The sequence below is a fragment of the Passer montanus genome, unplaced genomic scaffold, assembly GCF_014805655.1.
Source record: "Passer montanus isolate IOZ18808 unplaced genomic scaffold, ASM1480565v1 scaffold2, whole genome shotgun sequence".
NCBI lineage: Eukaryota > Metazoa > Chordata > Aves > Passeriformes > Passeridae > Passer > Passer montanus.
This window is the reverse complement of record NW_024366591.1, coordinates 23400504-23412714: the sequence shown is the minus strand read 5'-3', so window position 1 is coordinate 23412714 and position 12211 is coordinate 23400504. Positions and strand designations below refer to the sequence as shown.

The 12211-nt window shown below is 36.1% G+C and overlaps 1 protein-coding gene across 13 annotated transcripts in view; it reads left to right on the top strand.

Moving 5' to 3' along the window:
* The window catches only part of EYA4 (EYA transcriptional coactivator and phosphatase 4), a 141239-nt gene that overhangs the window by 49325 nt on the left and 79703 nt on the right, over positions 1–12211 (top strand). Inside the window, exon 1 of one of the 13 annotated variants that reach the window (XM_039707595.1) lies at positions 9829–9975. The exons of the other annotated variants lie outside the window; for them this stretch is intronic. The gene's annotated coding sequence lies outside the window, so the exon portion shown is untranslated. Of the gene's footprint in view, positions 1–9828; positions 9976–12211 lie in introns of those variants that run through there. 13 annotated transcript variants of the gene reach the window in all.

The following is a 12211-nucleotide window of genomic DNA, read 5'->3' as shown; positions in this document are numbered from 1 at the left end:
TGACAGATGACTGCAGTAATATGTATGCAATAATGACTACAATAGAGACAGTGGGACAAGTGCTGCAATATAGGGAGTATGAAGAGAAACTGAAGTACATTTCAACCTTATAAAAAGGAATATTTTTCTACCAACACATAATAAAGATTTGGAATTCACTGCCACTAGAGAACATGGATGTTTCTATGCCTGAAATTATTTCATTAAAAATAAAACATTCACAAATATGAAATAGTTTTCATTTGGTCATATAGAAATATTTCTATTTCACAACAACAAATCCATAGAAATAAGTTTGAACTTCTGGTCCTGGCAGATTGTTCCATAACTTCACCGGACCAGGGGCAGATCCTTGGATCTACTTTAAAAATCATCAGTAACATCCACTGTCATAAGACTTTCATTGTATCCTGTATTATACAAAGACCTAATCTGGTAATCTAATTCATAGTAGAGGCTGAAGGCAGAGATATCACAGTTGGTATCTTCTAAAATGAGCTCTCAGCCATCTCTGGAGCACAGCACTCACTGAGGGAAAAAAAATAGGTCTATTCCTTTTCTGTTGGCTGTGGTTCCTGCTCCACTCTCACATAGGAATTCTGGGCAAGAGGACTGCACTTGGGACTGTCTGTTTTCCTACCCTGCCCTTCTGTGCAGGCATAGCCAGGCATTCACATAATTTTTTTTAATGCACTTGGGAGGTTGTGTCAATTTTCATTTTATCTCTCAGTTGTTTTAATATAGCATTTGTGCATCCACAGCAGAGACAGAAAGCAGAGCTGCAGTTACACCCAGTAACAGAGTACTGGCTAGGGTTATGCCCTGCTCTGTCCAGATGCCACAGTTTTGGGCCAAATCACCATAAACTTTGCATACATGCTTTTCCCAGTCAGCCACTCTGAATAGGTGATACCATTTTTCTTGTAGTGAAACAGTTCTGCTTTATTTTAGCTACATATTTTCATTGCCAAGTTGCATATTTTCTCTCCCTGCTGTGCACCTTAAGTTATTTAAAATACTCCGTGGTATTTTCTAATATTCCCTTGAACTCTTGCTAAAACTAAAGATATTTATAGCTGATTCATTTTGAATTAATATATGTGTGCTTGAAATGTTTCAAATCTCTGAAGTAATATTTTCATCCACTATATACTTTTTTTAGTAATATCTCAAGGTGTTTGTACATCTCTAGAAATAGATGTGAGCAGTTAAGTCTTATTTCTAATTGCACATACACAGTGCCATGTAGTTTTTTGTTGAAAACAAGTGTTACAAATCTGGATAGGAGAATAGACTGAAATTCCTGGTAGAAACTGAACACTTTTTAATTCAGATTCCATTCTTGTGGTGATTTACACGTATGCCTAACTGCACACTGTGAATGAATTAAACACTTACTAAAACCAGTGAAACAACTCACATGTGAAGAAATAATCACATGCATATGCTTTTTAATAGATTATGTTGAATACTTGTATTGACATAGAAACCAATATTTTGAAAAAGTCATTTGCTTAAATATGTATCTCCTAACCATTTCCTTGTATCCTAAAAATTGTCAAAATACAGTTATGGTTGTCTGAGAGAGAAGAAAAAGGTTTATTTGTACTCTCCTTGTAGGCACAATGACCAGAATCACTACATTACTTTCAAAGTTAGGAGAAATTGCTTTCAGGTACTACAAAAAAATACCATAGGTGGTTTTTCCTTGTATTCCACTCGTGTTTATTGCTTGGCTCACAGTTTGGACAAAGTGTTGTTTGCATGCAAAATTTACTAAGTTTTATTCTTTCATTTTGTGTGTCCATTCTTTCATTTCAATTCACTTCTTTCTCTACAAAATAAAAAAAACATTGAAATCTCTACATTTTATTCTCAGTTTTTAAGTTTTAGGAAAATATGAATTTTAAAGTATACAATTAAAAACTCTCATTTTTTGTGGGTATGGTTTTTTTTAATTTGAAGCACTGTGTAAGTAAGTTTTCATGGCAGTGACAGAAACCTGATTTCATTAAAGCTGCTGGATCATGTTACAAAATACTATGATTTGTGATATTTAATTCTTCATTTATATGTGCAGATCTAATTAGTAGATAAAAGCAACTTATCTGCATTTCTGCACTTGTGTCTAGAAATAGAGATGATGATGTAAAACAAGTAGTTCTTCCAAATGCTTGTGCTGATGCTGAGAGATTTGTTATGATGATGGAGGATGTTTGCTCTCCAGCTCTAGTCACGTGTAAGATGATCCACCTTTGAAGTTGACGTTGGGAAAAAACTCTGAAACACTATATTTTTGAGGAGGGTGGTGATGAAATCTGTATCCTGAACCGGATTTTGTTCTCACAACAGTGCAACCCCTTTGACTGTAGCAGAATTGCAAGTGTGGTGAGAAGAAAACCGGATGCAATGAGATAAAACTTTATATGGAGAAAGTTAATTCTTTATACACAGAAATACTAGGTTGAAAAAAAAAAAAAAAGGCAAGCCAAATTTTGCTACTCTAGCATGGATAATTTTAGATGGATACATTGCTCCAGGAAAGTGTTGTCATAAGGGGTCATTAATACCATTGTATTTCCAATTGCAAATCTATGTGTTTGAAAAATACTGAGGGAGTGTAGAATTCTTAGGTGTTTTACAAATTTAAAAAGCTTGTAGTGTTTAGTAACACTAAGTCAGTTACTCGCTACACTGTAGTGATCAGTTTAATATTTTGGCAAAAATATCCACATTCTGCTCCTGATTACAGGGGTGCATTCCACCAAAAAAATGATGAATGCCTCTAAAAAAGAGAATTGACCCTGTGTTTTCCTGTGTTTCCTAGGAATAAAAAAATTAACTTAGGCTTCAGCATGGAATAGCTTAAAGCAAAGGGTGAATTTAATAAAAGTGAAGAGAGGGAGGATTGTCTTTTGCTTAAGCAGTATGCTGCCATTGGAAGAGAAGGGAATAAAAGGCTATAGTTTAGCACAGCAGAAAAAGGAGCAAGCTGCTGAAAGCTTGGATAATTTGGGGATAAAGAGATGTCACTTCCTCCCTTTGCCAGGCTGTGAAATTTTTTCTAATTCCCATTGGTAAAGTTGCCAACAAAAACAAAGGCAAAAATGGAAACTTCCGTCCAAATCCTCCTTTGATGAGTAAAAAGACATAGACACTCAAGGGAACAAATTTGTCAGCACCATCTTACCCAGATCAAGAAAGAATATAGAAAATTTATCAGTTATTTATGGTGAAAGATTGTTAGAAATATGCTTTTAAGAAATTATTTTAGTATCTGATGTACATCTAAAAAATGTAAAATACTAACTTGTCTAAAAGTTACATTGCCATCTGTAACTTTGGGAGAAAGATGACTGTGTGGTATCAGAGGATTTTTTTTTTTAACTGTTAGCCTCTTTATATGAAAAGACTGAGACCTCAATAGTTATTATGGCTCAGCAGGACTTTCAGAGTATGGATTCTTTATTAAAACGTTTGTAACATATTGCATAAAAGCTATAAAAACATTATACCAAAAATGTTAAATTTATTTTTCTTATTTTTGGTATAGTTTTTGTTCAAAATGCTAAAGGACATTGGTAGGACAGAGTTTGGTAATTGCCTGAGAAAAGCTATTTCCAGTAAAGGCTAAGTTAACTGATCTGTAAGCTACATATCCCCCCTGGGATCGAGAAACCCAAGAATTTTCACCATGTAACTCATGTTTGCTATTACTTGTTACTTAAGGCTCCCTTTCAAGTTTTGTATGCAGCAAAAATCATTTCTTTATATAAGGTGACTGACTTCCCTAAATTTATGAAAGATAAGATAATTCACTCAAAACCAGAACTTTTCTCTGGTTGTCTTTAATAGGGTTACTCTACTGGCAAAATTTTTTTCTTATTATTTTTTTAATATTTATTATTTTTACCAATTTAGTTTTAGTGTGTGCATAAATTTTACCTTGTTTCATTGAAAGTTTATATTTTTTTAAAAAGGAATATGGAATTTTTCATACATACTTACATATGAAGGGAAGTGCCCTCAGTAAAAACTGCTGACTTTATTAATCCTTTAAACTGAAGAAGGCCTAAAAGAGTTTATTTGCTAGGAAAGAGTCATATAGCGGATCTTTTTCAAAGTCAGCCATTCCTTAATTCCCATGTCTCCCAAGTCAGAACCTAAACACCATCTTTTCCATCATGCAAAAAGCACTTCCCCTACCACACTGGATTTTGCTCCAGGCACAAATAAACAGTGTGAGTCCTAGCACTGTGCCCAGAAAGGTCGGGATTATTGCTGCTGCTCCCACTTTTCCCTGCCCCGGCACAAAAGTACCACCTTGAAGTGGTTTGCATACCACAGCATAGGAATCCCTGCTTTGGATGTCTCCAACCTGATACTGCTCCAGCTTTCTGATGAGAAGGTCCAAGGTCATTATGGAGGTGCCAGCCAGCTTTCAAAATAAACAGTAAGTTACAGCTCTTCTTTTATATGAAAAATTCATCATGCCATTGCTCAGGCATTCATCATTTTGGTTCATTCTGTGGTAGTCATATGTGCTAGGAGGGAGGGGGGATGAGGGAGGAGAGCTGGTTCTGTCACAGAAGCAGAAGAAAAGCCGAAAATGCTCAGTACAGGCAAAGATCACTGTACACATGTGAAAACATGAGAGATACAGATGGACTGCATTTTGTGTTCTCAGATTGGATGTGACCTACAACAGGAGACTTGACTGAGAGCAGTCAGACACACAGACACTCTCACTCAGTGTCTTTGAACACTTAATGGTTAAAAGGTGAGAAAATGGGGCCTCGTGATAAGGTGTTCAAGTCAAAATCTTGAAATGGTTCAACCTCTTCCTTGTCGTGCAGCTTTTGAGATCCACTTCAAAAACTGAAATTCCTTCTGAACTTTCACATAAAGTCTCTCCTGAACTTACTTAAATAAACTTTTTATTTGGTCATAAAATAAGCTTGGAAGATTATACTAGAGTTGACTCTAGAGCCGTAAATAAAACTAACTTTAAGATTCCAGGGTTGAGATCATATTTGTGCCTAGCACTGATCACAGAACACGTTACTCATCTTGATTGTAACCCTAGAAAATGTGGTGATAAAAACACATGATAATTAGCAGGGGTTTGAATCTCTTACAGTTTTTTTCCCTTGAATGCCTTTGAGAGATAGGATGTCATATATCAACTTTTCCTAATAAGAAATTACATGAAAAATCTTTTTAGAAAGGCTGCACCTTGAACTTGACATGCATTTTGTAAAACTCAGATTTCTTTGTTTATTTCAAATGAGAATTAATATCACAGACACTTAAAATGGTAGATGTAAATGACACATAAATGAGTAATTTTTAGAAAAAGATTCAATGAAACAAGTGGAAGTGGAAGAGGGAGGCAAAATACTTTGTTGCAACAATTTTATTTTGTTGGTCATTAATGTTTCAAGTTAAAGGCTTGATATTTTGGTTTAAAGGCTCGATTGCAAGACTGCAGAAATAAATCAGAAATTGCAGATGAGGAAACAGAAGACAAAATAGAAAGATCACTAAACTTCTATTTTAAAACTGGTGTTTTAAAGCTCTTTCAGGAATGTTATTTGTAAATATGTATGGTTTGTTGCTCTTATAAATTTCTGTTTACTATGTGTAATTCTTATTTATGTTTATAAACTTTTTCAGTTACCACTGAAAATCTGATATGATCAGATGTCTATTTTTTCTTTGAGCTTAAAATTTAGCTGGCTTCCATCAGTTTTTCAACTATTTTATTGAGATTTAGGATCATAGAATCACAGATCTTTCCATCTGTTTTCAATCACTTTTCTGAGATTTACTCGGGTTTTAGTTTTTGATAGCAGTTTCAGTTGTGAAAAAAGTGCATGTACTTAAATCCATCTAGTATCCACTGTTTTGTTATTGTTCTCTCTATCCAAGAAGAGCCTCTGCAAAGCTGAGGTGAACAAGGAGAGGGAAACTGGTGGGGACTGTGATGGAACCACAGACTTTGCTCTTAGAAGCCTCCAGCTGGACAGTGCCTAGGCAGAACATAACACAGCTTTAGTAGTGGCTGGAGAGTCTAATAGATATAGCATCATGTAGGGATAGAAGTATTAGAATATGAATAATTTTACTTTAATCCCTTCATTTTACAGACAAGTCCCAGAGCAGGTGGGAGGCACTCATGAAATGAAATTCAAATGGTAGTTTTTCTTTCTGTAAAGTCTGATGAATTGCCAAAAATACAGCTCAGGTGAAACAAACAAAACAAAAGTTACAAGTCAACAAAGCCATCTTGGAGAAAGCTGTGAATTTAAATCTAATTTAAAGTTCTTGAAAAAGTTTGGATCTGGGAATTTGTCATTTATCTTAGAACTAAAAATGCAAACTAACAAGAAAAGCAGTTGAGTAAGTTTTTTTTTAAAAAAGCTAGGCATGTTGGAGGTGCCATTATACCATTATCATTCTGTGGCTAAAATTTGCCACCCCCAGGGCCTGTGGTGACTTGCCAGAGCCAGCCAGCCAGGGAAATGTGGACAGACCTTGAAGAGGGGAGAATCAGAGGGGGATGCAGCTCACTTGATCAAAGCATCTTCAAACCCTCTGAATACAAGATCCACTAAAGAATTCAGGAACATACCGACTTGTCATGAATTTGATCTTCAGTTACAAAACTGTTGATCAACCCAAAATCTCAAAGGCATCCCTTTCTTCAAAAGTATCTCTACTTACATTCTTCTTTTTGTGCTTTTTGTCATTCTATTGCTTGATAAATATACTGACTCAAAATGTGAAGTGGTTGTGGTGGTTCTCAGGATGTATTAGAGAAGGTTGCTCAATGGTAACAAAATGCACTGCTGCAACATACATTGAGAAGTACTTCACATCCTATGATGAAATCTGAAGGAATAGTAAAAAAGCAACTCACTTGCAACTTGGCAATGTCAGTTCATGACATTTCTTAAAATGTAAAGGCTTGCTGATGTGGTTTTCTTTTTGGTTTGGTGTTCTCTGTTTTGCAGGCAACAGTGAACAACAGAATCTAATACAAAGTTTAGAACAGGAAGAAAATAATATCAGAAGTAATTTTCACTACTGTGGCTCTGAACCAAGCAGTTTTGGTTGGAGAACTATTTGAGAAATTCAAAATACTTGACATTTCATACTTTCGTATTTTCTGAAGTGACTGCAATTTTTCTTTGCTAATGTCTGCTGTTTTCCCTTCTTACATTTGTTTGTAAGAAATGCTACATTTGTGTCCTTAGAATGATGTTGTAAATAAAGAGCATGAAGAAGCTTCTGATTTATGTGTCAATAAAAAACATCTCCCCCTTAGGAATCTCAGTTTGCGGAGAAGTTAATCCATCTCAGGGGTGTTGGAACAGTGGTTTCCTTGTCAGTCGGTCTGTCAAAGTAGCACATGCTGTAGATGTAAGAATTTTCTCTGGTCGTCTCTTGACACTACTAGTTTGTGGACCAAATTCTGGCATAGAAATTTTTTATCACCGCTATGTGATGAACACCTTTACAAGTGTGTGGGACTGTTCTTTGCCTCCAGGCATCCAGACCTGAGAATCAATAAAATTGTCTTATGTAACTGGGAAAAGGGGAAAGGCTGGTGGTTGTTTCTTTGGTCCTTTCATTCTTGGTGTTTGTGTGTGACAGAAGACAGGAATACAGAGGTGAAATGGTGACAGGGAGTGGAAAACAATCTGCTTTGGATTGAAGCTGCTGAGTGAGGACTTCCCGCACACGGAGGAGGGCAGAGGGAGTTGTGGTGTGCTCCTTAACTGTTGGTGGAGTCCAAGCCCAGGCTGGTTTTTGTCTGCCTGATGCTTGGGAGAGGAAGAGACAAATGTTGTTCCTTACCTGCTACTGTGATGATTCTCCACTAATCTGAGGGTTCTCTGCAATTCATTAAGTAGGATTGGAGCCTTGGAGCCCCCTGTTCATGTACATCCTGGTGCTTTCAGTCTTCTTTGGCAGCATTTTCTGCAATAGCTTTTTCCTTTGTTTCCTTTCTTTTTATGCCAAAAACCCCAACCAATCTTGATTAGCCACCTTCCACATCTGATGTATTGTTTGAGCAGTTAAGAATGAGCTTATGGCCAAAGCTAATGTCAGAAACGACATCTGAAAGCTGATTATGTTCTCCCCAGTACTTTAAATATGCTTCAGTGGGTTTTCATTGTCAAAGAGGTGGGCCTTCATTATACCACACAATGCAGTAAAATGAGGATTACTTGGATTTCAGTGCATGAGATTATAGCAGCTGACAGACACCTGTTTAAGGAAGTATATTGTATTTCTAAGAGCAAGTATTTTATAAAAATTGAGTGAGATTTCACATGAAAAAAACTTTCATATTTAAATTTCATTAGTAGGTTTAAGTACAAAAAAAATGGCATCTGGGAATCTGGATGGATGTATTTATTAGTGGCCCTTATAGTCCTGACAGTCCATTCTAATAATAAAGCGTGGAACCTGTCAAATGATGGCACAAATATCCTAATCTGAACTGACATGACTTTCTAGCCCAGTTCATCAATCATGTTTTATTAGCTCTAGCAGAGCCAGGCTGCTGTCTGTCATTTTGATGCTGCCGTGGTGACAAAAAATGGTGCCGAAAATGTGCTACAGGTGTAACTTTCACTCAGAGAGCATTTCTGAGCAGCAGTCAGCCTTGTGTTTGCATGGGGAGAGAGTGCCATCTTCAGTTGCACATCCTCACTGAAACAAGACTGAAATTCCTAATGCTGCCTGGTGGCTAAGGAGTGAGGAAAAGTACTGGTAGAAATTTTAAATTCTTATTTTTGTAGGACTTCTGAAGGAAAATACTAAACACCATTTCCTTTTCCTCATTGTAAGATACAGTTAATTTAGATCTATCTGTTGTGATAGGCAATTTTCAAGTGGTTTATTCTTTTGGTTTGCAGTTCTGTATAAAGAAAACAATTGCCAGTTGGATCACAAACCTCTTGTAACCAGTAGCACTTGTATGCCTAAAAAATGAGAGCTAGGAGGCTCTACACTGCTGCAGATGTACTGTGTTTTGTAAGAACCATCAATTCCATGTATTCTTTCAGTCCAGAACTGACTTGGTGTTTTCACTGGGGTCCTGGCACTTGACCCTTGTTTTTCTTGGCTCTGTATCATTTTACAGCAGAGCTCGAGGACACTCCTCATCTCTTGTTTCCAGCATGTTAACATATTCAAGTAAATATTATCTGGCACAGGCACATGCATTATCCTTCTGGGGAGTATTTGTAAAAGTTTTAAATCCAGATCAAACAATGACATCCATCTTCCTTCCTCTTGAATTTCTTTTATTCACAAGATGAATGTTGCTGGCAAAATTCTTTGATCTTTAAAAAGTCTTTCTGTTGCTAATATTCACAGACAAGGTAAGCACTTATAAATACCTGAATTACTTGCAGAATATATGCCCAGGTATGACTTTTCTGTATATTTTAACACTTAATAGGGCTTTGCACAATAAGGAGCAGATGTGTCATAGCGACAGCAGGCGAGCAGGGACCAGGAAGGTGGTTTCATTAAAAGGGCCTTGGGATAAATGCAGCACATTAGATACCCACTGAAAGACAGGAGCTGTTGATGGGGTGACCTCTGAATGCAAGTCATCTTACTATAAACAGGAGGGTGTGGAAAGCCATTGGACAGAGCCAAGCTTGTTTACTATCTAGATCTCCTCCTAGTTAACTTAAGTAACTGGACTGTGCTAGGCTCGGCATGACAGTTCAAGGAAGAACAAAGTGTCTTCAGTTTTCCTGAGTTTAAAAAATCCTGGCCGACTGATGCAAAAGCTTTTTGGTCCCGAAAACCTGCCTACGCACCTTAACTGCTCTGCAGTGGAAGTTAATTATTGTGAAACGAAACAGATATTCTCTCTCTTTTTTTTTGTTCTGGAAACTGACTTTGCATATCTGGGGAATTGGTTTCTGTTCTTCAGAGACTGCTAAGGTAAGGTTATGATGGATTTTAATTTGCAATATTGATGCAAATGTTGTTTAATGGTAAAATGGGAAATATAAAATGAGTATTAATTCCCATTCAGATTTTGTTCTGAAAAGGAGATTTGATTTTAATTTCTGTAGTAAGAGTTTCGAACTTGGTTTTGGAACAAGGTATTTATTCATGACTCTGGAGTGCAGGAGTTTAGATAGGACATAGGACTGGATTCATCAGGCTCTTTCAGGAGCAGCTTTTGTTTACTACAGTTTACCACTTGCTAAGTACTGTAAAAAATAAAATGTGCCATTCTATAATGTGCTGCAAATATCACGTTTTGTCAAATCTGCGAGCACTTCCTTGGTGTGTTATTTGATAACATATTTGTAAGAGACACTTAAAGGCCAGTAGGCTGAGACAGGTGTCTAGACATAAGCTGAATTCAAATTAATTCTCTCTAAACTACAAAAACTGTGGATACAACAAAATAAATTTATTTTCCTAATACTTAATTCAAATCCATTTGTTTAATTTCTAAGTTGATTAGACATGCATTTGGAACAAATAATGCTGAATTGTAAATATACTAAAGCATCTGTCCTACCTCCTCCAAAGTTTGCTGTCTGTGTAATGTCATCTATCATTTTAATCGCACTTTTCAATTGAACAGGCCGGGTTTTTTTGTGAATAAATTGTGATTAAAGCTTTCTTCAGGGAACCCATGTGCATGTGCTGCTGTTGTACTCAGACGCTGTTCCCTGCCGTGGGGTCCGCGCAGCAGTGAGAGCAGCAGTGCAGGGGCCACGGTGGGAGCTGCCGTGGAGATTACTGCTCCTTAAATGTCTGTTTCATTCAGGGAAACTCAGCCGGGCTTCACTCTGGGAGTGCTGCTTTATTGTCCTAGAGCAGCCAGCAAAGTCCCAGGAAGAAAGAGCAAGGCAGTTTGGTTCAGCTGTAAACAGGCATTTACAGCCTCAGGGATCTGTAATAGGTAGGGAACCTCTTTGGAAGAAAAATAAAAATTCTTACAGCCAGTAAGTTCTTCGATTTTGTGCCTGTGGTCTGGTAAGCAGCAAGCAGCAGGATCCAGTTACATCTTTCTTTTCTTGGTCTGTTCACTATTTTCTGAAATACATTTCAGCTAAACAGCTTTTGGCTGTCTCAGTAACTTTTGTGCCGTTACAATTTCTTCTAAAGTAAATCAAATGTAAATTTGAAAAGGGTATATAAACCAAGTAATATTTTAAATTCCCAAATTAAAAAATAGTTTTTGCCAAAGCACTTTTCCAAGATAATTTGAGACTTACAAAGGTATATCTTGTTAAATGGTACAGCAAATCAAATAGCAGCAACCTTGTGTGAATGTGGGTAATATCAGGCAAAGGAACTTGAATTTGGGTTTGGAAAACATCTGTATGTTTGTATGTTTGTGTGATCATGCACAAACATATATATGCGTGTCAGAGTGCACATACAAGGAAGCAAATTCATCTGTTACAAAAATTAGAAGTCAAGGTTATTTTCTTAAACAGAATGTGGTTTGTGAAAATGTCTGAACATACTGTTAAATAGAAAAAGCAGATGAAAAACCACACTGCATACTGTCTTGTTCACAAGCTTACCTATCATTTTTATCCTTTTTTTTTCTGTTGTGAATAGCTATACATAAATTTTATTAAATTTACATTTGCTTTGGGAGAATATAGGAAATAATTAGCACTTTGCTCAGTTTTAAGCTTTGAATTGTGACACTTATTTAGTAAATGTTATTAACAAGGGATTAAAATTTTAACATGTTGTTTCAGTATTTTTAAATAAAAGGAGAGCATGGCTGCATTAAATTTATGTACAAAAGGTACGTAAGCAGTTTGCAGAATTTAATGCTATAACTAATATGCTACTTGCTTCCTTTTTATGTTTTATTTTATTAAAGATATTTTAAATCATATTGCTGGAAAAAATAAATAATATACATTTCAGTAATAACTTAACAGGAAAGATAATATCTATGTGGTTTATTTCTCTTTGCAATATTAATTCATTGCTCTGAATTAATACATAATTAAATAGTATTCAATTATAAGTAAATATCTGCAGAAAAGGTAAAGATTTTTTTAAAAGGTGATTTTAAGATGGATCCCTTTTCAGCCCCAGAGGATGCAGTTAACAATACACATTGAAGAAGAATCTGGATTGATTTAAAAAGCCTAATTATTGTATTGTTTGCATTAGGTTGAACAGAAATCCC